This window comes from Carcharhinus amblyrhynchos, chromosome 8, assembly GCF_965287045.1.
Source record: "Carcharhinus amblyrhynchos chromosome 8, sCarAmb.v2.hapA, whole genome shotgun sequence".
Taxonomy (NCBI): domain Eukaryota; kingdom Metazoa; phylum Chordata; class Chondrichthyes; order Carcharhiniformes; family Carcharhinidae; genus Carcharhinus; species Carcharhinus amblyrhynchos.
In genome coordinates, this window is record NC_137331.1 from 79,861,454 (window position 1) to 79,888,258 (window position 26,805).

The 26,805-nt window shown below is 41.4% G+C and overlaps 1 protein-coding gene across 8 annotated transcripts in view; it reads right to left on the minus strand.

Moving 5' to 3' along the window:
- Positions 1 to 26,805, minus strand: part of dlgap1a (discs, large (Drosophila) homolog-associated protein 1a) — a 654,490-nt gene that overhangs the window by 543,283 nt on the left and 84,402 nt on the right. For 6 of the 8 annotated variants that reach the window (XM_080194322.1, XM_080194325.1, XM_080194326.1 and 3 more), the window contains one exon: positions 22,237 to 22,319. The exons of 1 other annotated variant lie outside the window; for it this stretch is intronic. The gene's annotated coding sequence lies outside the window, so the exon portion shown is untranslated. Of the gene's footprint in view, positions 1 to 5,558; positions 5,650 to 22,236; positions 22,320 to 26,805 lie in introns of all 8 variants that reach the window. One more of the 8 variants, XM_080194321.1, reaches the window with a different exon arrangement.

Consider the following 26,805-nt stretch of genomic DNA (forward strand, 5'->3'; position numbering starts at 1 on the left):
TCTTTTCCATCTTCCTCCATAGAGAAAAAGATGCAAAAGTCTGAGGGCATGTATTCAAGAACAATTTCTTCCGTGCTACCATCAGACTTTTGAATAGACCTACTTATATTAAGCTGATCTTTCTCTACACCCTAGCTATGACTGTAACAGTATATTCTGCACCTTCCCCTTTCCTTCTCTCTTACGTACTCGACAAATGATGTGCTTTGTCTGCGTAGCTCACAAGAAACAATACTTTTCATTGTATACCAATACATGTGACAACACTGAATCGAACCAAAACCACTATATAATCTGCCTCACAAGACAAATCAGAGAATCCACACATCACTGAATCTTTAAATGTTATGTTGGCAAACTAATTAAATAATCTGTTCTAAAATATAGAAGAACCATTAATTTTATTCAGACCCTGTATGTTTTTATTGAATATTGTAAAATATTCTGTGAGGAATTGTTTATTGTATATTTATACGTTAATTTGTTAAACAATCTGAATTATTGCATTATCCTGACCACAGGTCATTTTTTTAATTCATTCGTGGGGCCCAGGCCTCGCTGGCTGGCCAGCATTTATTGCCCATCCCTAGTTTCCCTTGGAGGGAGTTGAAAGTCAACCACGTTGCTGTGGGTCTGGAGTCACATGTCAGCTAGACCGGGTAAAGATGGCAGATTTCCTTTCCCAAAGGACATTAATGAGCCAGATGGGTTTTTCCAACAATCGATAATGGTTTCATGGTCATCAATGGATTATTAATTCCAGGTTTGTTTTTATTGAACTCAAATTCCACTATCTGCCGTAGCGGTATTTAAAGTCTATTTCTGAAATAGTTGACACTTGATTAACAGTTGAAGAACAGCCTACTTGTCACTTACAGCATAGGGCTTGACAGAAGGTCTATGTTTAAGGTACTTAATAATTACAGTTTCATTTCCTTCTCCTCTATCTTGGCATAGTTGTCATCTGGGAAAGTCTGCTCACCAGCACAGATCACTAATTAAAGGGTTTACTTTTGCTTCTTACAACACTACAACAGATCTTCTTTTGAAGGATATCATTTCAATTGTTTATCGACATAGCTACTCAAGTAGGGAGGTTATGCTTCAGTATACAAGCACTGGTAGGCCATATCTGGAGTACTGTCTATTTTATTGGTCTCCTGGAAGGATGTAGATGTGTTGGAAGCAGTTCAGAGAGGGTTTATTAGTCTAATACCTGGATTAGGTGGCTTATTTTCTGAGGAAAGGTTGGGCAGTTGGATCAGCTGGAGTTTAAGAAAGTAAGAAGCAACTTGATTGAAACGTGTAAATAATGCGGGGTCTTGACAAGGTCAATGTCGAGAGGATGTTTCCTCTTGTGGGAGAGTCTAGTACGAGGGGCCTCTGTTTAAAAATAAGGGATCGCTCATTTCGGATAGAGATGAGGAGAACATTTTTCTCTGAGGGTCGACAGTCTCTGGAACTCTCTTCCTCAAATGGCAGTGGAAGCAGAGTCTTTAAATATTTTTTAAGGCAAAGCAGGATCGATTCCTGATAAACAAGGGAGTGAAAGGTTATCAGAGGTAGATATGAATGTAGAATTGAGGTTACAATCAGGTCAGTCATTATCTTATTGGATAGCGAAGCAGACTCGACGGGCCGAGTCGGCTACTTTTGTTCCGAATTTGTATGCTTGTAACCCCATAATTAAGGTGCATCATTAGGAATAAAATATGTTAATTAATTCAGCAAACATGCTGAGGTCAGTACACTTTCAAACAAAGCCCGACAGTTATCTACTCTTAGCTGGTAGAATTATATTTAAATCTTGAACACATACTTCTGCCTCAGTGGTTTCATGATAACTGATGAATTTTCTAATATGCACAGTTCAAACAATGGTTTAAGATGATCATCTCAGATTTTCATAAAATGTTCTTTGATTGTGGTTTTAACTACTTCACGCCACTAAGATGGCTAGGCCATAAAGAATGTTGGAGCTTATGCAGAGAGGAGCAATTGTGATCTCTTTAGTAAAGCATGCGATTCTAAAATAATAATAGGCTCCTTGGTATGTGACCTAAACCTACTTTTGATTAGAGATCTTAGTCTTCAGAAGAACATCCGTGTGGTAACTGTCAGTCCATTGCTGTCCATACTCAACCACAAATGGAAGACTGCTCTTTTTTGTATTACAAGGATAAATTTTCCACTAGAGCTCTTTGAAACTGATTTGTGACACTGTAGCAAAAAGGCAAATTGCATCATCTCCATTTCTTTTCCTAATAAAATGCACATCCAGATTCAGTCTGCCTCAATACCATGATGTGAGTGAACACACTTGTACATCAGAGATTAGATGGAAACTACATTCCCAGTAAAAATTCTGTCTCTTGTCCTTTAAGTCATGGGACAATTTTGGGTACTGACTCACTTGGTGATGTTTTATTTATAGGGGACCAGATAATGTATGATGAGAAAACTTTGTACTGTGATGTTAACGTACCTTTAGGAGAATTTTTTAAAATCCTGCTGTCGCAGCCTTAGTTGATGTCATTGTTGACAAGCTGTCTACGAGGAGTCCTTTTATTGCTCCTTAAGAGGCTTAAATGGGGGCCTCAGCTACCTTCTGGGATTAATTTTATGACCTGCATTGTCGGAAGGAAGAATGTTTGCAGGTCAGATGATAGGAGCTCTTTCATATTTGGTTCTGAGCTGCAGGTTAGCTTTAGAAGGGACAGCAAGCTGTCCCTGCTTTATTTGAAAATTCAGTTGGTTATCTGAAAGCAATGAAGGGGATAATCTGCTGTTGGTCATTTGCCTAGAGTTTCCTGATGTTCTGGAAAACTGTTCTGATTTCAGAGCGTTTGAGTCTATTAAGAGAACTGTAGAATTCATCCAAAGGACTCAATTCCTTTGCTGTGTTCAACCTGTTTAAAGGGTGGTTTATGGGTTTGATTTTGATTGGAATATCTTAAATATATTTGTTGAGGGTTATACATTATTGTGGTTGTTTTGCGTTTGTTTGTTATTGATTAAAGGTCTTGCTAATTTTCTTACTATATATGTTAACTAAATTCTTAATTAAACTTTGTTTGATAAAAGCTCCCCAGTGGTTATTTGAATCATACCTGAGTTGAAACATATCATGCTTATCATAGCCAAATTTAAGGTGCAAACAGGAGGATCCAGTTGGGCTCCGTAAAACATTTTGGAGTTTCTGAACTGAACCATGACAATACCTTGAAGTATGACTGTAGTACCAGAGGAAGTCAGAAAAACTTTTCCCCACATAATGAAGACATGATGTCGATTTTTAACCGGTTCCTTCAGCACCCTGGCAATGAGTTAAAATTATGCCCCGTGGTAGGTTTTCCGCAAAAACACATAGTGAAACACATGACCAGAATTATACACACTACCACTAATGGGATTTTAGGCTCGGAGTGGGAGGAGAGAATTGAAGGGACAGGATTCCCTCCAGTTTGCCATCCGCGTCAACCACAGAGTGATTTTACACTGGGCTGGAAGACTGCCTTTGTCACAGTTGAAGCCCTTAAGTGGCCAATTCTTTGACACTTAAGGGCCGTTACCCACCCATCCTCAAATTGTAGGCTGGCGGGAGGATTGAACTTGCAGAAGGCCAAAAATTAATAGAATTACATCTCAGATGGGAAAGGTTGGATGCCTCCCCCAGTAGCCCCCTCTGAAGTTGGGCACCAATACACACCCCACCAACCCCCCCCCACCCCCTCCCATCCCCAGCCCTGAAAGTTCCATGTTCTTTGGATGCCCCTCTTCCCCAGGCTACTTCCCAGAGACCACGATCACTCTCTTTGTGTGAGCCACAGTGTGAAATGGCTGCAGGGCACTCAGAATCTGTGGGAATGTGTTCCCAACTGACTTTTCAGATGGTGGCAAGCGAGATGCCACCATTTGAAAATTTCAGGCCATTAACATTGTTTTTAATGTGTAGATTATTATCTATGCTTGTTATCTACCGAGCACTGCCCAACCCTCCCCACCCCCTCGTTTCATTGTCTCCTTCTTTCCTCTCCTGCACACGATCATCAGCACCCTTCGCTTTCACGGTTGGAGCCGGCACCCCCCCCCAGCCCCACTAACACCCACCCCGCAGCAGCAATCATTGACATCCCCTGCACATCTGTCCACCCCCAGCCCATAGCCACACCTGCTTGAAACCCCCCACTTCCCCACGACCCACCCCTGCAATAAGGCTCCCATTGGATACTGCTTCTTGGCACACGTTGAAACTGTCAGTTTGGCACTTCTGGGGGTGGCTCTGCAATGGTGGTACTGCCAGGTTGGAATAGTGCCAATATATGCCAAGGAGCAGTGCCAGGGGCATCTCCAGCGCATTGCCTGACCATGTCTCTTGTCCGTCTGGGGCTATGTTTTCATTTATGCCCCCTCCCAGGGAGACCCCGCCAAGTCTGTGTGAACCTGCTGTAAACCGTGTCGGCTTGATGTCATATTGGCGCAGTTTGAAGATATGGTGAACAGTCAAGTTACGTGCCCCCTGTGGTGGGGAGGGGGCATGCTAATTATATTAAAATACTTGGAAATGGGCGTGAACTTGGTGACATCACCGGTGAGGGGGCAGGGAAGATCCAAAGTTGTGTCCTTGCCGGCGAAAACTGCAATTTCCGGATCTTGAGTCCCTGCTGGCAACCTCATAGCCAACAAGCATGAACTCAAGATAATGGCCTCTTTCTACACTCTAGGAATCCTATGATAATACTGCCTATATTCTCTGGAGGAAGAAAACGCTTGATGGCTGTAGCATGATTTCTTCATTCTATCTACTCTTACAAATTTATGTACTTTAAACTTTGTATACAGATTAACTGAACATGTGTACATATTTTGAGGTCAGTGCAAGGACCTAAGTGTAAAACCAGTCATTTTGGAATAAATTATTAGCTTCACACTCTTGGCATGGAGCCTTGCCCTCCAGGAATGTATGTCAAAAGATTGCTTGCATGCCATAGGGAGAAAACCACGTGCGATGTGCATGCAGAAAAGCTCCTAGTGGAAGAGGCTCTGAGCCAGCAAGGCACTAATGGAAAATCAATCCATTTAACTTCATTGTCAAAGCATGTGATAATTCATTCCCGCTTTGATCGGTTTTCACTGGAGTGAAATATAATTTAATTTTCAACACCTATCAGTAGCATCCTAGAATAAAATAAATGCATCCTTACGGGGTGTAACACCACCAATGTTGACTGTCAAGTTCTGAAAACCGTGCCTTATTATCACATTCATGTTGACATTAAGCACGTTCAGACACACATCAATTTAAATGTGTCACTATCAAGCAGCAGTCAATAATTGACGTGACTTCTGTGTATGTTAAAGCCAAAAGGTGCAAGACCACCTCTGGCAGGTGATTCCTTACCGCCTGGGATTTGCAGATGTAATGATATTTCTGCCTGTTGCAAAAACAGATCTTAAAAACCTTAATTGATCATTGAATTAAACATCTATTTATTTTATGAAATTACTTGTGAATCATTTTACACTCTTTCAATATCGACAATTTGAATTTCACTGACCAGGAAACACAAACTTGCACGTACAAATTCTTTCCTCACTGTGCTCAGAGCAAAGTATAGCCAGCGGCATACTTTGGATCATCTCGCAGATCTAACAAACAAAGAAAACATTCATTATAATTGTATGGCCATAGCAATAATTAATAATAATTAATAAATTGTTGAATAGGTCTTCAAGATTGCTCACTTTCACCTCATAAGATCACTTTAACAAGTATTAAAATATCAATAATAAATCTGTGATTTGATGGTTGTAGAAAAGATAAGTGACGACTTGAAATCCATCCTCCCCTGCTATGGCACATTTGTTTTACCACACATTTCAAGAGCAGCAAAATGTTGACTTCACTAGCAGTTGTATTATTCAGTGCATTTCAACTCTCCAAAAGCCACCAATTTACTTTTCATACTTAAATATATTTGACAATTTAATTTCTTGTTGCTTAGTGCAGGTTCTGTTTCAATTTTTCACTTTTAATTTACGAATGAATTTACAAATTAATAAGGATTTCACTTTGGCTGAGGGAACATTTTATCTAATGTCTTACTAGTTCTGAGCAACCGTTTATTTTTGGGGTTGTTACACGAGACTGTTTTTGTCCAGGGTACTCAGGTTTAAGCTCACTTATCCCAATGACAGAATCATAGGTCAACAAAACATTTAGTGCTCCCGGGGTACAGTTTTGTACAAGTGAAGCATATATTGGGAATTAAATCACAGCAATCAGCAAAGTTCCCTCTAAACTGCATGTGCGTGTGGCCATGCAGCAATTAGAAATGTGCCACAATGTGAACATAGTTTCCTTTCAGATAGGTGCAAGTGTGACTGCACATTATTCTTGAAGGAACCATGGATTGCAGCAAGCTAGCTGTGCACAGCAAACAGAGGTTGGAGGGGACATTGGTGAGTATACCACCCAATATTTTGTAATTTAATTATAATGGATGATAAATTATGTGGGAGCACTTTGACCTGTGTCTGAACTTCTGAAACACACTTCTCCATAAATCAATGTTGTTGAAAATGTTAAATGATAATGTCTTGCCTATAATTTGAAATTTATCTCTTCCCCATTTGTGGATTAATCTCTGTAAAGATATGTGCTGGATTTAATACATCCCATTGCAGTGGAAAACATGGTGACTAGACTGACTTTATCATGGGAGATTTTCCCTTACAGCAGCAAACCCCAATTAAGTTGGGTTGTGGAAGGAGCGGACCTGGGATTCCTAGCTGCCTCTGATTCTGTGCCAGTTAGGGTCATTAATGAGCCAATGGACACTCATTATCCCAACGACCTTCACATTTTAGACATTGCTCAGGGATTAAATGAAGACTGCACAGCTTTCTTGTACCCTCAGAAGGTCACCTAACAAACTTTTGGTTCTGCCAGTGGCCCTTGCAGAGGACCCCTTGTAGTCTGGCACTCTGTGTCTGATCAAGGGTCCTGCTAATAGAAAGGGGGGGGGATTGAAAGCTAATCCCCTGCAATCACCTATGAATCCCTTTTGCCCACTCTTCCATGATGTCCTCCTCTCAACCCCATCCTGTCCTCACTCACCCTTGGTCTGGAATCCATTGATAATCCAAAGGCTCTGGTAGGCACATTGCCATCAGCTGGTGCTCCTGACAAGGAGGAACTGGCAGCCTCCAACTGGCCTCAGCTTGAGGCAGGGACATCAATCATCTCACTATTTCAGCTCAATATTGATGTTTAAATATGTTTCAAGATCTGATTTGCTTCATTCACTGCCACTAAGCATTTTTGTAACAGCTTCAATTTATTTTCAATCTGATTCTCACTTTACTTTCATTTTCCATATATATATATTCTTTTTCCATTGAAGTAAGTCACTTATTGCACTTTTGTCCTCACGTGAAGCCCTTTGAATTTCTCTATATTGAACTTGAACTGTTATCATTGCCCAGTTCACAGGTAGACTCAAATTATTTTGCAGTTTATCTGGTTCAGCTTGGCAGCCTACTTTAGGGTTTATATTTGAAAATTTAGCCACTGTGTTTATGACTCCAAACTCCAGATCATTTATCCGCTAAAAACATGGGAGGTCCCAAAACAGGCCCCATGACATTCCATTGATCTTCGGGTCAGCGTTCTTCGAGGCGGCCTTCGCGGCACAATACAGAATCGCCAAGCAGAAACTGATAGCCAAGCTCCGCACACGAAGACAGCCTCAACCGGGATCTTGGGTTCATGTCACACTATCTGTCACCCCCACTACTTGCCTGAGCTTGCAAAATCTCACTAACTGTCCTGGCTGGAGACAATACACATCTCTTTAACTTGTGCTTAACCCTCTCTCCATTCATCTGTCTGTACCTTTAAGACTTGATTACCTGTAAAGATTCGTTTTCCAACCATTATCTTGTAAATTGAGTTTGTGTCTATATAAGCCCTGTTTGTGAACACAACTCTTCACTTGCCTGAAGAACGAGTGATACTCCGAAAGCTTGTGTTACCAAGTAAACCTGTTGGACCTTAACCTGGTGTTGTGAGACTTCTTACTGTGCTTACCCCTGTCCAAGGCCAGCATCCATTGGTGACATTCTTGAGGAAGACAACCTTTTGCCGCCAACCTCTGGGTCCTATTTGCTAACAAACACGAAATATACCGGAGTAGGCCAATTGGCCCCTTGAGCCTGTTCTGCAATTCAATAAATTAATGGCTGATCTGATTACGATCTCAACTCCACATTGCTGCCTCTCCCCAGTAATCTTTCATCCCATTGCTTATCAAGGATCTATTTACTCTGCCTTAAAAATATTCAAAGACTCTGCTACCACTGCCTTCTCAGGGACAGAGTTCCAAAGACTCATAAATTTTAGAGAAAACAATTCTTCCCACCTCTGTCTTAAATGAGATGAGATAACCATTGCAAACTATTTCCACTGATGCCCACTTCCTTTATCTTCCGCAGCAACCTTTTCACAGAAACTGTGGTAAAGGTTGTCTTGAAATCAAAGTAAACCATACCCACTGCTGAGCTGCTATCAATCTCCTTTGTCACACCCTTAAATAACTTCTTTTGATTTGATTTAATTTGATTTATTATCGTCACATGCACTGGTATACAGTGAAAAGCATTGTTTCTTGCGTGCTATACAGCCAAAGCATACCATACATAGAGAAGGAAAGGAGAGAGTGCAGAATGTCGTGTTATAGTCATAGCTAGGGTGTAGAAAAAGAACAACTTAATATAAGGTGAGTCTATTCAAAAGTCTGATGGCAGCAGGGAAGAAGCTGTTCTTGAGTTGATTGATACGTGTCCTCAGACTTTTGTATCTTTTTCCCAATAGAAGAAGGTGGAAGAGAATATGTTGGAGGTTCATGGGTTCCCTGATTATGCTGGTTGCTTTTCCAAGGCATTGGGACATGTAGACAGAGTCAATGGATGGGGCAAAAACAGAAAATGCTGGAAAATCTCAGCAGGTGTGACAGCATCTGTGGGGAGATAATAGAGCCAACATTTTGAATCTAGATGACCCTTTGTCAGTGCTCTGACACTGATAAAACTGTCTGGAATATTAAAAAAAATCTTATTTCACTCTGTCTATTGATATCAGTGTTACAGACAGGAGAGAGAGAGAGAGAGAGAAACTGAACTTTTGAACTCTCTCTTTGTCCATAAGTGGATGTGTTTTTGAAGTATTTTTAAAGTAGGCTGTGGGGTGTTTCCCCAAACCCTCAGTTCGTGTGATCCAATTTAGTAATATCTGGCAGCAAACCAGTATAATGATTAATTCAAGAGGTTAGCTTATCCACATTCAAACCCAGAGTGAGGAGGGAGGGGGCGTGTTTGCAACATCTCACACCCATATACACAGTAAGGTGGACTGGAAAAGAGGAAGATGTACAGCTATAGAGAGGAGAGAACCTGAATAAGATACTCTGTCAGAATGGGCCAAATAGCCTCCAGGGATTCTACGATTCTATTAAATCCAATGTCGGGAGAGGAATATGTTTGAAAATATCTCCACGAGTATTCTAACAAATTTTGGTGCATTTTCCAAAAGGAAGTATAATGTAACACAGTGGGGTCCAACACAAAGATAATTATTTGTCTTCCATATTGTTTACTTCTGTAGAATGTTAACTATGCCAACAGACTTCCTACACAGCAGTAATCAATACTAGAATACAACAGCTATTAATGTTCCAGTGTGTAAATTGGTAAGCATTGGGGCCATTTTTCATGCTTTAATAAGGTGCAGAGCATAGCCAGTTAGCAGTGGATGACCCATTTTGAGTCTGTCCAGGCACTGGGCTCTGCGCCAAACTTGTGGGCCTTATTTAAGTATCCTGGTTGGCTTCCCAAAATAACCATGAGATCCATTAAACATGTAAGCTAGAAGTGAACATTTGCTAAATTTTTCAGAGAACTTTCTGTCAACACAGATTTATCCATTATTGGAATAAATGATCACCCATTGTAAGAAACTCATAAACTGTTGGAAGAGGCACGTTCAAAGTTGTCACATCCATTATTTCTGTTCTAACAGCCTGGAACAGAAAGGTGTTACCAAGATACTTAACACAAAAACCTATTTTCTTTTTTGCAGTTTGCACTGCACATTAATAGAGCTATTAAACGAGGTGGCACATAGAAGATAATAATAATCATTTATTATCTAATGCATCCTGAAAAAAGTGGCACAATTAAATTTACTTTGATTCTGTTGCTTTCACTGTGATCATGTACTGGTTGGCCCATGGCTGGGGGTTGAGATTGCAAAGGTAAGCAGGAACATCTTTTATGACTGTGATTTTTAAAAATCATGATCCATTAACACCAATAAAAGTGCTGAAAAGCCATTTCACAGAAAATACTTGATATCTTTTGGACCCAATTTGACATAATGGGGGTGATTCTCCCAGCCTGCTGAGCTGCCCGAGCAGGGCATTAGGCTGAGAGACATAATTGAAGGCCGTGTAGCAGGCTTCCCACTGGGCACCATGGCCTCTGCGCATCTCTGGCTGCCGGATTTCTGGCATCATCAGCTCTGCGCCAGAAATCGGCATGGAGCTGATTAAAATATTTAACTCATTATTTAAATCTCATTAGTGGGTCTGGGACTGAACTCTCTGGGCCCACTAGTCTCTCCCCCACCGCCACCAGTGTTTCGCTCCAGTGGGGTTTACAACAACTCCCCACTAATGAGAAGCTGGCAGATGGACACCGCTGGAATGAAGGAGGCCATGGAGGCCCCCTCGGAGGTCGGGGCTAAGAGGGCTGCCCCCTAGACATTTCCACCTTGGCAGTACCAGCCTGGCCCCCAGCACTGCCCAGGGGCAAAGTGGCAATATCCAGGGGGCACCTTGTCAATGCCCACCGGGCATCGGACAGTACCAAGGGGGCAGGGCCAGAGGGGGAGCAGGGCTTATTGGGAGTGGGTCCTCTTGGGGCGATTGATGAGGGTGGGATATCCCACTGCCTCTCCACACTCGGGATCAGGGACAGAGGGAGGGTGGACAGCGATCTGGGCCGGCCATCAGGATTGGGGGGTGGGGTGAGGGGCAGCGGGAGTCGGGGCTGCTATGCTGCTGGCCTCTCCAGTGAGAATAAGTCACGCCCCCAGCTTTTCATCATGATTCACACTCAGGCACTCTGTGATGCAGACTGTGGGAAATTCATTTTGAAAGTCGTGCTGAAAAAACAGAGTGATTTATTTCCGTTTTTACGTAAATTCAGCACTTAGAATGTTCTTTTGGGAGAATTCTACCTAATGTCCTTACAGTTAAGGTGCAAGATAGGAAAGTACAATAAGCATACCTTAATTTGTTTTCATTTTCTAAATTCATATAGAATCATACAGTGCAGCAGAGGCCCTTCGGCCCATTGAGTCTGCGCCAACACGCAAGGAACACCTGACCTCCCACCTAATCCCAGCACTTGTCCCATAGCCTTGAATATGATGACATGTCAAGTGCTCATCCAGGTACCTTTTAAAGGATGTTGCTGCTCAGAAGTGATTCTTTTGGCTGGCATTGTTCAGCAGTATTGCCATATTTTTCAACTATGGTTCAAATATAGCAAGGTTCATGGAGCAAGGCATGGACAACATTTAGGTCTGAGCTGATAAGTGATGAGTCTCACAGATACCAGACAACGACCATCTCCAACAAGAAAGAATCCAGCCACTATCTTTCTTCGACATTAAAAGACGTTCACATCAGCAAATTTCCAACCATGAAGAAGAAATTTAACTGGAACAGCCACATAAATATTGTGGCTACAACAGCAGGTCAGAAGCTTGGAATTTTGACGCAAGAGACACACGTCCTGACTCCCCAAAGCCTTTGCGTCTTAAAAACACAAATCAGGAATATGATAGAATAGTCTCCACATAGCTGAATAGGTGCAGCTCCAGGACAAAGCAACCTGCTTGCCTGAGAACCCAACTTTCACCATTTTAAACATTCACTCCCTCGACCATGATGCAACTTGATTGCAGTGCCTATCACCTACAAGATATATTGCAACAGCTCAGCAAGGCTCCCAAATCCATGGTCTTTACTGCCTAGAAGGGCAAAAATAGCAGGCGCATCAGAAGACCACCAGCTGTAAGTTTGCCTCTCATCCACGCTTCTTTCCGACTTGGAAATTTATTGCTGTTCCTTCACACTGGGCTGAAATCCTGGAACTCTTTCCCTAAAAGAGTAGGAATATTTTCATCACACGGACTACAGCAATTCATGGAGCCCGCTTTCCACCACCATCTGAAGAGCAATTAGGGATGGGAAACAAATTCCAACCTTGCCAATGATGCCTACATCCCAGGAACAAATAAATCTGACCTCCGATCTTTTTATTTGCAGGAGACCCTGCCCAGCAATTCCCATTGTTGCCTACTGCAAGGTTTCCTGTCAGACAGACAATTGGCCAACCTCTCAATCTGGCCAAATGTTGAGTGGGAAACAAAATTTAAAATAATTATAATGCAACCTGCCATTAAATTCAGCACGGCTGCTTTATTCCTGGTATTTTGAGTTTCCTGACTTTTGATTGACATTGCTGCTTCCTCTTCAGCTCCCTGTAAATATTGGTGTCCATGTGGCTTCTACATTTCAGCTGCTTAAATTGAAGACATCTTTCATAATGGATGTACAGTCCAGAGATTATGAGCATTGCTATGAATAAAGATCTGGATACTCTCAAGAAATACAGGGAAAGGTAGACAAACTTCCTTGTGCAGTTTGTTTTCTGTTGAAAAAGCGATTACAAACGATCTGCATATAGAATAAAAATGATGTGGAGATGCTGGCGTTGAACTGGGGTAAACACAGTAAGAAGTCTCACAACACCAGGTTAAAGTTCCAACAGGTTTATTTGGTAGCAAAGGCTTATCTGACGAAGGAGCAGCGCTCCAAAAGCTAGTGACTTTTTCTACCAAATAAACCTGTTGGACTTTAACCTGGTGTTGTGAGACGTCTTACGATATAGAATAAAAACACAGGAATCACTCTTTCATCAAATGGACGTTGACATTTTCAATAGATAGTAAATAGACTAAAAGAACTTGTGTACATTATTTCCAGCCTGAGGAAGGTACTTTCAAATCTGCGTTCAACATGGCCTATTTCCAGTCACATTTGAATAATTGGTTGATATAAGATACATCGTCCACTAAGTTACACCTCGATACATCAGAAATTGCCATTTTAAATCTGGCAGAACTCACTGCAATCCATTGAATGGTTCTGGTACAGCTAAGCCGCTGTTTGAAAATAGGCTCTGGTTACATAAGGTAAAGTTAAGCTTATCCATTTAGAAGAACACATCTTTTGTGTTACAAAGCAACCAATTATCTTAATTGGTCAGAAATTTCCAAAATAAATTATGTTCATAATCCAATTACACCATAATCACCTTGTTCATTGGTGTTGCAATGAGAGGGCGATATCTTTCAGCTGCACATAAATATTTTAATATTGTAAAACGATATTCAAAACTGCATCAACCATGATAACAATGGAATTCCTGAGTTCAAGTTACTTGCCACTTAATGACTCCGATGATGTTACATAGCGCAAAAACACCATCACAATGGCTTAACATTTGTGTGCCAACAAAAAGCAACATTTCAAATATCTCTGGAGTAGTGTCTTTACCATATCCTGTCCAAAAAGATCTCAACTGTACAAAATTCAGGTTTTTGAACATAAAGTCAAAATGTTCCATTTTAGGTCTCATTAGCTTTCAGTTCCTAAAATAATCTTGCCCCAGTTCAGTAAAAAGTGAATAATGAAGTTTCTGTATCATTTATTATCAGAGTAAACTGGAGCAAAGTTTGGAATTGGTCAGGTCCTGGTTAGAAGCTTCCAACCTTTGTGCTGATATATTATAATGTCCTACATTCGATGGATTATTTCATTTTCAAAAGAAGAAATGGGGGAAAGTTCTGAGAAATTTGCCACAGCCAAAAGAAAACAACATAACTGCCTGGTTTACATGACAAGCTTACCACTCACTGCATGATAGGAAAGGTAATACATATATTAATATTGTTATAGTACTTATACATAAATAAGAACAGATCAAAAGTGATGAAACCTCTTCTATTTCTTTTGCGACAGAAATCTTTTGGAAAATGAGTGTGAATCTCAATGCAGTTTCCGTGATGTCAAGTTCACAGCTGTGGGGAATAAATTCAGTGCTGTTGTCATTAAATCTCAAAAGGAGGCCAAATGATAACTATGTTGACAACTAGAAAGTGCTACATTTTGGCGAGGGAGTTAGAGAAATTAAAGTTAAGCTTAATTTTAATGACAAAATAGAGTTGTTGTCAGATCCCTTAAATACTGAAATGTTTTAGTCATGGAGCCGTTGAAAATAACTAGTGCTGTGGGCAATAGTTAGTTGAACCCCCCAAGAGCGGGCAAGATGGAGCCAGAAGAATCAAGTAGGAGCACACACATCAAATTCCCGGTGTCAGGAACTGTCCCACATTAAGTTGTGGGAGGGAAAGGCCTGAGATGGGAATTGAGCCCGATGTGGGCATCCTGCCTGCAAGCAGGTTGCCAGTTAGGCCCGTAATATGTCATTTGACAGCAATTATCCAAGCCCACCAGAATTCAGCAGTAGTTTAGAGATTTAACATGGACCTTCCGTGTCTCCCAAAGACCTGTCAGCTTTGCCAAGGGCCTCAAAGGGGAATCCTAACATTGACAGGCACTCCCTTCCTGACTGAGGGACCTGGTCTCAGGAAAGCAGTGGGCTGCTGAAAGCCACATCCATCCTTACCTCAGACACCCCTGCTCCCCACCTCCAACGATTCCTCTATCATGAACCCCATCTTTCCCCAGACACCTGTGGCCAGGGATCCAGCAGTGATCTTCAGGCTGAGCATTAGAGAACCCATTGCTTCCCATGGTACTGCCAGCAATGGAGAGCTGTCAGTCTCTCTTTGGCCAGGGTAGCTCTCTGGGGCAGGATCTTCACCCCACTGGGGCCTTGCTTGCATGGAAGGTCCAATGCTGGCCAGCTAAGTTCCTGAAAGCATTGTACCTCCCCAACAGAAGCGATGCAGGACTCCCACTAGTTCTTGAGTTGGGTATGTGAGGGCACCTCCGCTGCTGGAATTAAATCCCAATGCCTGCTACTAATATGATTATTAATTGAAAGTCAATCACTTACTAAAAATACAGATGTATTAATTATGTAGATCTCAGTGTTTGTTGTATAGTAATTGTGTTTAGTTGTAAATCGCTGGTTGGCATTAAGTGGGGTTACGTCTGAGTACATAGCAAAAGATATTTGCTGAAACTGCAGTGTTGCTGAGTTAGGAGGTGTATTCATGTAATGTTGCATTCTATAAATAAATGTAAGACTAAGTAAAGATTGGCTCAGTATCGTCCCTCACAAAATGACTTTCTGGAAAATAACAATCCGTTCAAATGAAATACAGAATAATTTTTTTTAAAAGAATTTTCACGAAGTCTTCAAGCAGGCTGCCCACTGCTGTTGAGGGTTAGGGACACTTCTATCAGATTTCTGACAGATTCACATCAGCACCTGAAGCCCACACTGGGAGAGCTCACAGCCTAACCTGGGAATTCCCACAGACACACAGGACGTACGGTATGAAAGATAGGGAGTTAGGGGAAGAGGGGGATTGGATTGGAGTTGGGGTTGACAGCTATTTGACCATCACTGCTCCAAGAGCAACCGGTTTCCTCACCGCCTTCAAATCCCTGTCTGCGATCTGTGCAGTTCCTGCCCGGATGGAAATTTGGTGGTCCAAATGTTTGCCTTAGCCATTGCAGATTTAGGACAGATAAATAAATCACTGCATTAAAATGGGTGAACATCTTTGCTGTCTGTCTGTACAAAGTGCGGGTTTTATTGTGAACACCAAGAAATATACAATGACTAATTCTGCCGTCAGACGTTTCTCGAGATGAAATGCACAGAAAGTCAGGCATGGCAGGTCTGCATCTGTAAGGAGTTTTTAGAACGACTGATAAAAAGCGCTAATTAACATCTGCAATTTCCACAGAGCTGTGTTATGTCATGGTGCAACATCTTGTACAAATTTTCATGTCGTTTTGTAACATTCGCCTCTTATTTGTGGTATTTTGATTACATTTAAGAAGAGGGCTGTCATTTGACTGTGATGCTGCAATCATATAGAATACTTTTTCTGAATTATTAATCCTTTTCCCAAAATGCAAAAGTATAAGCAATAATAAGATTATTAATGTGTCATCGCTAATCTCTATTGCAGGTAATTCTTCACGATGGTGCAGTTTTCAGGGAATCAGGGTGTTTCAGAGACTTTTTATTCATGCTTCACAAATTCCCTTTCATGCTTTTGCATTTGAAAATACAATTCAATGAAGTGGTGTGAATTTTAAATAGATATAATCCAGTGAAAAGTTTCAGGGGGCGATTCTCCCAGCCCACTGTGCTGCTTTTGAGGCGCAGCAGGCCTGGAGACTCGAGCAGAGGCCATTTAGCAAGCTCCCTGCTCGGTACCATGACTTCTGGGCAATTCCGTCAGTCAGATTTCTGGTGCCAGAAATCGGCGCAGAGCTGCATAATTTACTTAAATCTCAATTTAAATGCAATTTTAATATCATTAGCGGGTCCGGAACTGAAATCTCCTGGCCTGCTATCCTCTCCCCAGCCCCCCTCCCCACACACCAGAACTCCTTCACTCCAATGGGGTTTATAGTAGCTCCCTACTTGCGGGGAGCTGGTGGCCAAACCCCGCTGGGCATCTTTGGGGGGGGCCAGTGATTGGGCCATGGGAAAGACGCGTGACCAGTAATGCAGGGATCTTAGGGCTGGCCAGCGATCGAGCTGACCATCAATCGGAAGGTTTACAGTGTGGGCTACTGGGCATGCACCGAACTCGGCACTGACAGATCAGTGCACGTACAGTGGCCTGCTCAGCATTATGCTGCCGGCCTTGCCAGCAGAAATAAGCTCCACCCACTGATTTTGAGTTTGATTCATGCCACTGCACTCTGCAATGCACAGAGTGTGGGAGATTCATTTTGAAATTCCACTGAAAATAAGTGTGATTTACTTCAGTTTTTATTCAAATTTAACACTTAGAATTTTTTTGGGAGAATCGTCCCTTCAAACTTATGTTGATATCGGTTTGACTAATTCATATTATTTCACAAAATTATTATCATTTAACTTCAACAAATTAAACCAATACTGAGTGACGTTGGCTGAGATAAAAACATAAAGGCTGAGATTTTAAGAAAAAACATTTTAAAGGGATGCAGAACATGGAAAAGCATTCACACATCACAGCTGATGGTTGCTAACTTGCAGATCAGGAAAGGCCAAAGTCTAAGGACTTAGAAAGCCAAGGCACATGATAAGTCAAAATGAAAAATGTCCTACTGGTAGCATTAGGGCCCAAGAGAAAATTGGAGATCAATTGGAGAATTGATGATAGGTTGAGAAGATTCGCCATGGTAAATGCACCGGGTTATGGAAATAGGGCCTGAGAAAGATGCCCTTTCAGAGAGTTGGTGCAGACTCAATGGGCCGAATAGCCTCCTTCTGCACTATAGGGATTCTGTGGATTTGCGCTTTAGCTTCCAAATCACCCACTCAACTGCCACAGTTATCAACTTCGGAATATTGGGCTAAGGCAAAAAGAAAACTTGCCAGGGAAATCTGAACAAAGGTTGATACGCAATTTCAGAACTATATACTAGAGTTTGGAAAAAGGGTTTTTTATTCATTCTTCCTCACTCGCCATGCATAAAAAAGAATTACTTTGGTCTGAGATGTAGTATCTGGTAACAATTCAAGTCTTAATAGTTTTTGCTGAAGTACATTTTCTGTAACTCATAGTTTGGCTGCCAGTAACTGAAGGTGTTAACATATCCTGGAGAGATTTGACGATGAATTGAATTCTTCAAGTATACCCATGACAGTGATTCCATCAAACAACTTTGCTTCCCTCCTCTTGAGTATTCCATGTGACACATGGCAGACCATCTCCTTTTTCATTTAAACTCTATGCTTTAACATATAAGCCTTCAGCTATTGCCTCAGAACCAAACCAAAATTCAAAACTTAAGTACATTCTTTCTGATGATAGTACAATGAAAGATGAGGCCTTTTTATTCAGCATTTCTCTCATGTACAGAGATGGAACTGAATTGCGGGATCACATGCCATCCTTTTACATCTTCCGTCTGGGTTCTTGTGCAGATCAAACTTACAGGAAAGCAGTCTCATCTCTTTCAGTAAAGGTTCCATGTAAAATCAATGTCTCCTTGCAGTTCTTAATGGCAATACGCCCACAGTTTAAAGGAATGCTAAATTGGCAAACTCACTCAGAGGTCAACTGGCATAGGAAATAGATGGTGCCACAATTAATGCTCATCTGAGCCCAAAAAAGAGACATTTTGGAGATGAGCACCAGAAGATTTACCAGTAATTAACTAGGATAATCTCATCTGGAAGATTTAAAGCTGGATTCTTGTGAAGGAAACAGCAGAAAGTTCCTGGCTGCATACACATGGTTCTTTTAAGGGGGTGCTCCCATCCACTTTATTTACATTTAAGGAGAAAGAGAGTCAGGCCTGCCCCCCTGGAGGTTGTTCCGAGATGGCAATGGAGGCAAGTGGATATCAAGGCGGACAAGTCTGAAGGGCTGCTTCTGATTTCTGGGACATCAGCCCTGTTTTAATCATGACAGTCAGGCCTCAAACCCCTCCTCCCTCCCTCCATGTTCCTCCTTGCTTCCTCAAATGTTGCATGCCTGTTCCATATATCCCACATTCCAATGCCGCCTCCATGCTCCTTCATATCTCCCATACCCCTTCCATGCCACCCTACCCCCTTGCATGTATCTCCCATGCCCATTCTATCAGCATACACCATGTACAGAACAAAGGAAATGCTGGCAAGTTGGGTAAGACTTTGAAATGGTCATTAAACTGACACAATAAACTGTGGCTTTGAAAATCTGTGAAAAGCATTGTTCAGCTTATAATGTCAAAAAGTGTCAATCAACCACAGCCATTCATAGCATCAAAGCCAAAAAATGGTTATGCACTTCGTGCCTCTTGACCATCCATAGATAAACACAAAGGTATTGAAAAAGATAAACACATTGGCATTGAAAAGCTAAAGAAAAAAATAAGTATTATAAGGTAATAAATCTCCCAATCAGAAGATGATCGCACTCCTCTCTGCAGTTGTGTCAGCATTGGTTGGTTCATCACTCTCAGAGCTTAGCCAACCAAAGTCAACCTCCCATGTCTCATAAACGTGAGCTTATCCAAAACTCTACTACCCCTGTCCTAACTAAATTCAAGACCTGCTCATCAATTATCCCCCTGCCAGGGACCTCTGTTCAGTTTCGACCTTGGGTGACTGTGTGGAATTTGTATGTTCTCCCTGGGCCTGTGGGGGTTTCCTCTGAGTGCTCTGACAGTCCATAGATGTGCAAGTTAGGTAGATTGGCCATGCTAAATTGCCCCTTAGTGTCCAAAACTGTGTGAATTAGGGGGATTAGCAGAGTAACTACGTGGGCATACGGGAAAGTGCCTGGGTGGGATGCTCTGTCAGAGAGTCAATGCAGACCTAGTGAGCCAAATGGCCTCCTTCTGCACAGAAGGGATTCTACGCTTGTTGACCTGCACTCGCTTGCATTCCACCAATGCACTGTTTTAAAATTTGCCACTTCTTAAGGAACATAACAAATAGGACCAAGAGTGCACATACTGGCCACAAGCCTGTTCTGCAATTCGAAGATCATGGCTGACCTTAGCTTTCTTAACCTATTCTCATGTCCCTTGATTCCCTTTGGAGTTCAGAAATCTATTTATCTCATTCTTGAAAATACTCAACAAAAGTGCTCTGGGATAGAGAATTATAATGATCAACAAACCTCAGAATGAAGATGTTCCTCCTCATCTCAGTCCTAAATAGCTGGCCACTTATCCTGAGACTACAACCCCTGGTTCTAGGTCCTCCAGTTTAGGGAAATAGTCTCTCAGCATTTATCCTGTCAAGCCCTCTTAACAATGTAACATCTCAAAGTTTGCAGATGACACCAAGTTGGGTAGGAGGTTGAACTGTGATGAGGATGCAGAAGTCCTTCAGAATGATCTGGACAGTTTGGATGAGTGGGCAAATCATTGGCAGATGTAGTATAATTTGGATAAATGTGAGATTATTCACTTTGGAAGCAAAAACAAGAAGGCAGATTACTACCTAAATGGCTGTAAATTGGGAGAGGGGAGTGTCCAGCGGGACCTGAGACCTGAGTGTCCTTGTACACCAGTCACTGAAGGTAAGCATACAGATTCAGCAGGCAGTAAAGAAGGCAAATGGCATGTTGGTCTTCATTGCGAGAGGTTTCAAGTACAGGAACAGGGATGTATTGTTGCAACTATACAGGATGTGGAGTGCCGGCATTGGACTGGGGTAGGCACAGTAAATAGTCTCACAATGCCAAGTTAAAGTCCAACAGGTGTATTTGGTAGCAAAAGCTTTCAGAGCATTGCCCCTTCATCAGGTGAGTGAGCTTACTTGATGAAGAGGCAACACTTCGAAAGCTGGTGCTACCAAATAAACCTGTTGGACTTTAACCTGGTGTTGTGAGACTACTTACTGCAACTATACAGAGCCTTGGTGAGACCAAATCCAGAGTATTGTGTGCAGTTTTGGTCTCTTTTCTGAGGAAGGATGTTCTTGCTCTCGAGGGAGTGCAGCGAAGGTTTACCAGGCTGATTCCAGGGATGGCAGGACTGATGTATGAGGAGAGATTGACTAAATTAGGATTGCTTTCGCTGGAGTTCAGACAAATGACAGGGGGATCTCATCGAAACTTATAAAATTCTAACAGGTCTAGACAGGATAGATGCAGGAAGGATGTTCCCGATTGTGGGGCAGTTCAAAACCAGGGGTCGCGATCTGACGATTCAGGGTAGATAATTTGGGATGAAACAAGGAGGCATTTCTTCACCTAAAGAGCGCTGAACTTGTGGAATTCTATCATAGTTGATGCCAAAACATTGAATGCATTCAAGAGTTGGCTGGATATAGCACTTGGGGCAAATGGGATCAAAGGTTATGGGAAAAAGCAGGATTAGGCAATTGAGTTAGATGATCATAATAAATGGTGGAGCGGACTTGAAGGGCCAAATGGCCTCCTCCTGCTCCTATCTTCTATGTTTCTATATTCCTATGAATTTTAGACATTTCAATGAAATCACCTCTCCTTCTTCTAAACTCCAGAGAGTACAGGCCCATTGTATGCAATGGGGCAAATTTTCCCATTCTGCCCACAATGGGAATCAAAGCAGGCAAGGGGTGGACAATGGAAAGGTTTATTAAGCTTGGGTGGGATTTTCTGATTTTGGGGCGAAAATCCCACCCAATGTGTTCTCATCCTAGAAATCAGCCTAGTAAAACTTTACTGCACCATCTTTAAGGTACATAATACCCTGTCAAGAGGTATGGTCTCAACAAAGCAAGACTTTCTTCAAACCTTGCATCCAATAACTCGCCAATAAAAGAGGTTTTGTCTCATTTGTTACCTATTGGCATGAATAGCAAATCCTACACTATGTGCAAAGTGTAGGGTGGTGTACCTCAACTGGGCTGCAACAGTGCATCCATCGCAAAACGAAGTGCCTTAGGTTACAAAACAGAGCAGAAGCATAGTTTGTCTATAACCAAGGTTGCCCAGACAATATATTTGATTAGTCTCTGCTATTCTCCCCAGTGTCTCTGCTAATGCAATAAATTGCCATTGCCCATGAGAGATCGCAATTTTAATTAAATAATCATTTCTGATACAATTTTTAAACAATGTGATGAATATTTATTTTTGTTGGTTTGTCATTTTTCCTGCTCACTTTTCTCCATTACTACCTTTCATTTCTATTCATGTTTTCCATATAATTTTAGAGATTAATTCACAAATCATCCATTATGCTTCATTCAGCTTCACATCTCCCTCATGTCTGAAATGGTTCTATTAATTATTGAAAAATATTCAAAGAAATGAATTTGCTACACATGCAATTGTAACAAACAGAGGTATTTCTGATTATTTTACAGTCAGCATTTGAGTGTGTAACCTGAGACATTGTTGGCAAAGGATTGTATTGTTCGCATGAGCCGCTAATCAATTTTTGTGTTTAGAAGATGTCAAAAAAGAGCACTTACTAATCATGGAAGCAGGGCCTGGATTAACAAGTGATATTTGGTATTGCAAGTAGTAGTTCCCCTCCTTCAAACAGCAAGGCAGCCTGCGGGAAAGTTAAAAGAGCACAATTTTACCAGCTCCTTCACTTTGTCAGCCAGCCACATGTAGTATTAACAAATCTACAAGAGTCACCCTTAGGTCCTGGGCTTGTCACATGGCAGAACCCAGTGTTGCAATGGTCATTTATAATCTGGTTAAGTATTTGTTACTGTGTAAAGAGAAATTTGAATAAAGGGGGCAATGTGCTTATACATATTAATAAACTGTTTCAGGCTCTACAACTGAGTCCAGGATTAAATTTGAACTAGTGGAAAAGGTTACGTGAGATATGAATGATAAGTGTAAAGGGACATTGCAGGCAAACCCAGACCAATGCAAAGATATTCAGGCCAACATTAATTCTATCTCCAAAACAGAAAATGCTGGAAAATCTCAGCAGGTCTGGTAGCATCTGCAAGGAGAGAAAAGAGCTGACGTTTCGAGTCCAGACAACCCTTCGTCAAAACTGACATTTTGAGTCCAGATGACCCTTTGTCAAAGCTGATGTTTTGAATCCAGGTGACACTTTGTCAATTCTATCTTCTTGCTGAAAACCAGGCAGCTAAAATGGCTGTTGCGAGTACCCATTCAGATCCTGATATCTTTCTGTGGGTTGCAATGTTATACAGTTCTTTTTACCAGGCAGAGGGATATGGATTGTAAAGTAGTCAGATCCACCTGGAAACATGCAGATTGGGATCTGATGTCCGTAGGGGCCTCAACTACAATTTTAATTGGAAACTTGTGCAGAGGAGCTGCTCTGGCTTCAGCCAAGCCAACATATTTTTTCATTCTGAGGATATTTTTTCATTCTGATGATAAAACCAGCATTTACTGCCTGTATCTAATTGTCCTCAAGAAGGTGCTGGTGAGCTTTCTTCTTCTTGAGCCACTGCTTTTCATGTAGTGAAGTTATAAGGTACAGATTTTGGGTATTTGGGGATTTTGGCACAGTGACAACAAATGAAAGGTAATATATGTTCAAATTGGTATGCTTTGTGCCTTTAAGGCACAAGATGTTGTCCCCATGCACTGTTGTTCTTTCCTTTTTGATGTTGGAGGACGTAATTTGGAAAGTACTCCACAGAAACCTTGGCTAGCTGGCTGTAAGAGGAGTCAAAAGTCAAAAAAGATAGAGAAAAGGAAGTGGAACTTTTTTTCTTATTTATTTCCCTGTGGATTAAAAAGAGCAGGAATGTTCCTCTAGACCCTAATGGAAATGTTGGACATTCCCTGACCTAGACCAGCTTCCCATTCCCCAGATTGCAACTCACTCCCAAAACATATGAAAGTATAAGACCATACGACATAGAAGCAGAATTAAGCCACTCAGTCCATTGAATCTGCTCCGCCATTCAATCATGGCTGATATTTTTCTCATCCCCATTCTCCTGCCTTATCAAAAGCACTTAGTTGCGTGCTGCAGCCATTCCTTCAGATCTCCAGAAACAGCCACTTGCTGTTTAAAAACCCGTTTTCCATTTGATTTGATCAAATAATAAAGCTCAGGGGAATGAATTCCACAAGTTAATGTCTCTTGTCACAATGTGGAGGGTCAAAGGCTGGTTGTCAAGTTTGACCCCCATCCACACAACTCCCACCAGGAACAAAAACTACCCCTGATAGTTCCTTCCTTCTCAAGAGCAATTTGGGATATGGGCAATAAATTTCAGCTTTGCCTGTGATACCATCTTCCCACGAATGAATTTTTCTTTTAAGTTGATATGCAAAGAGCTGGGGATGTACCAAAAGGGAAAAATAAATTATTCAATTCATATCCAGAACTTTGTGAACTGGATTCTTCTGAGTGACTCTCAATGGTGCGGTACGGGGGCACGATGGTCAGCACTGCTGTCTCACAGTGCCACGGACCCAGGTCCAATTTTGACCTTGGGTGACTGTGTAGGGAATTTTGAGAAACCCAATACAGAATGCTGGTTAAGCAGTTTTACAAATTAGCAACAGCGAAGGAGTCAAGAGAGGTGGAGTTGAGTTTCATGAGAATACATGCACTGCATTAAAAAATATGCTAATTTGTTTTTTAAAATGCTAGAATCGTGAACAAAGTAATTTTGCACAAAATGCAGTAAATTCAGATTCCTGGTCCAGCAAACTAGTATAACCTGCTGCATTTGCTAGTTGCTCAATCTAGACTAGTTGCCATGTGTCTTCATTCAGTAAGCAGCAGGGTCTGTGCAAATGTCAAAATGCCCTGCATTTCGCTAGCGTGCTTTGCAGACCATGAAATTAAAACTGACAGAATTAAGGATCTCATGCCATTTGTTGTATTCTTTCTTCCCTTCAAGTACTTCCATGTAGATTCAATCTTTATCCGTCTCAACTCAATTTGTCTTAAATTATGTTCAATGGAAGTACGAATGAAAATTCTTCCTCAGGGATGATATTTGATAAAAATGTAACTGCTGGATGTTGAACAGAAATTAAAATGAAAGTGCACCTGGATGATGCTGAACTATGTCACAATTTTAAGCAGTGGTCCAAAATATTAAAGCTAGCATAGTTCTAATATAATCCATTGATAACTATCTGCAGCACAATATTTAGTAAGGACCTTGGACTAAACATTGAGAGGCATCTATGATTAATTTATTCATGCACTTTACAGTATTGATTTCTCCATAACATTATTCTGAAATATTCCCTGACATCTTTAAGTGTATTTATATTATCTGAATTAAGAAGTGTGAAGCTTCAGGAGCTGTGGACTCAAGTTAAGAAGAAATCATGCTCATGGTCTTCTTTGCAATTTTCCTACAGGCAATTTTCAATCCATGTTGTGCTAGCAGTGTGCATAGGTAATTTTGCATGGAAATTTTTATTCAAATAACAAATTCATTTATTTAAATTAAGACCCTCATTTAACCTTGCAATTGCAGGCAAATGACCACCCACACTATGAGCTTTGGCTTACTTGCAAAGTAAGTGTATTGAGTTTATAATCAACTGGTATACAGCCACAGATATGTCATTATGTGTGTCAGTGCTCTTTATTCAGGAAGTATCCCCCATTCCCTCAGTCCACGAAGGGTGCATTTTTGGAAGGAGGGGGTGTGTTGTTAAAGTCAGGGCAGGGCTAAGGGCAATCCTCTGTTTCCACTGACCCCATTCAGGAGGCTAAGAAAATTTGGCATGTCCAATACAACTCTCACCAATTTTTACAGATGCACCATAGAAAGCATCCTTTCTGCATGTATCACAGTTTGGTATGGCTTCTGCTCTGACCAAAACCACAAGGAACTACAAAAAGGGTGATGAACAAAGCCCAGTACATCACACAAACCAGCCTCCCATCCATTGACTCTGTCTACACTTCCCACTGCCTCAGAAAAGCAGCCAGCATAATCAAGGGCCCCATGCACCCTTGACATTCTCTCTTCCACTTTCTTCCTTTGAGAAAAAGATACAAAAGTCTGCGATCATGGACAAACTGACTCAGTGACAGCTTCTTCCCTGCTGCCATCAGATTGTTGAATGAACCTACTTACATTAAGTTGATTTTCCTCTACACTCTGTGACTGTAACACTACATTCTGTACTATCTCCTTCTCCCCTAAGTACTCTATGAATGGTATATTTTGTCTGTATAGCAAGCAAGAAACAATACTTTTCACTATATACCTATACATGTGATATTAATAAATCAAATCAAATCAAATTAGAAACACATTCACAGTATGTGGGGCTGGAACCTGCATTTCTACTCCATGTCTGCCACCTCCACATGTGTGAGAAATCTGCCATACAGTTTTGGCACAATGAAATAGTGAAGACCAAAAAACAGCAACTGCATACAAGGGTTCAAACTGCATTGCTCACATGGTATGTAAATACCTATCTTAGGTTCAACCATTCTTGTTCTGCACAACTATGGGTCAATTGGTAGGCCTCCAGATTAGAAGGTTGTTGGTTCAAGCCCCACACCAGGACTAAGCACAAAATCCCAGACTCACACTCCAGTGTAGTACTGAAGGAGTACAGCTGGAGGTGTTGTCTTTCAAGTGCAGTATTAAACCAGAGCCCTGTCTGCTCTCTTAGATGGACATGAAACAGCCCCACTGCACTATTTCCAAGAAAAGTTGACAACTTAACCTCAGTATCATGGTCAATATTTATAAAATAGTCTATCATATTGTTGTGTGTGGGACCTTGCTGTCTGCAAATTATCTGGTGTTTCCTGTGACAGTAACTATACTTTCAAAGTAATTTATTGACTGTAATGCATTTGAGATGTCCCATGATCGTGAACGGTGCTGTATAAATCAAATTAATGGGGGAGAATTTCCACATCCCCTACAATGTGTTTCTCGGTAGTGGAAGACGTCCTTTGCCATTGGGAAACCCACAGTGAAGGTTCACCGCCAGCGAGATCAGAAGTTCCCACCAGCGGAAACAGCCAGAGAATCACCCCCATTATTTTTTTCTTTCACTCCACAACAAATGTGAACAAAAGAATTTACTATTGTCTTCTT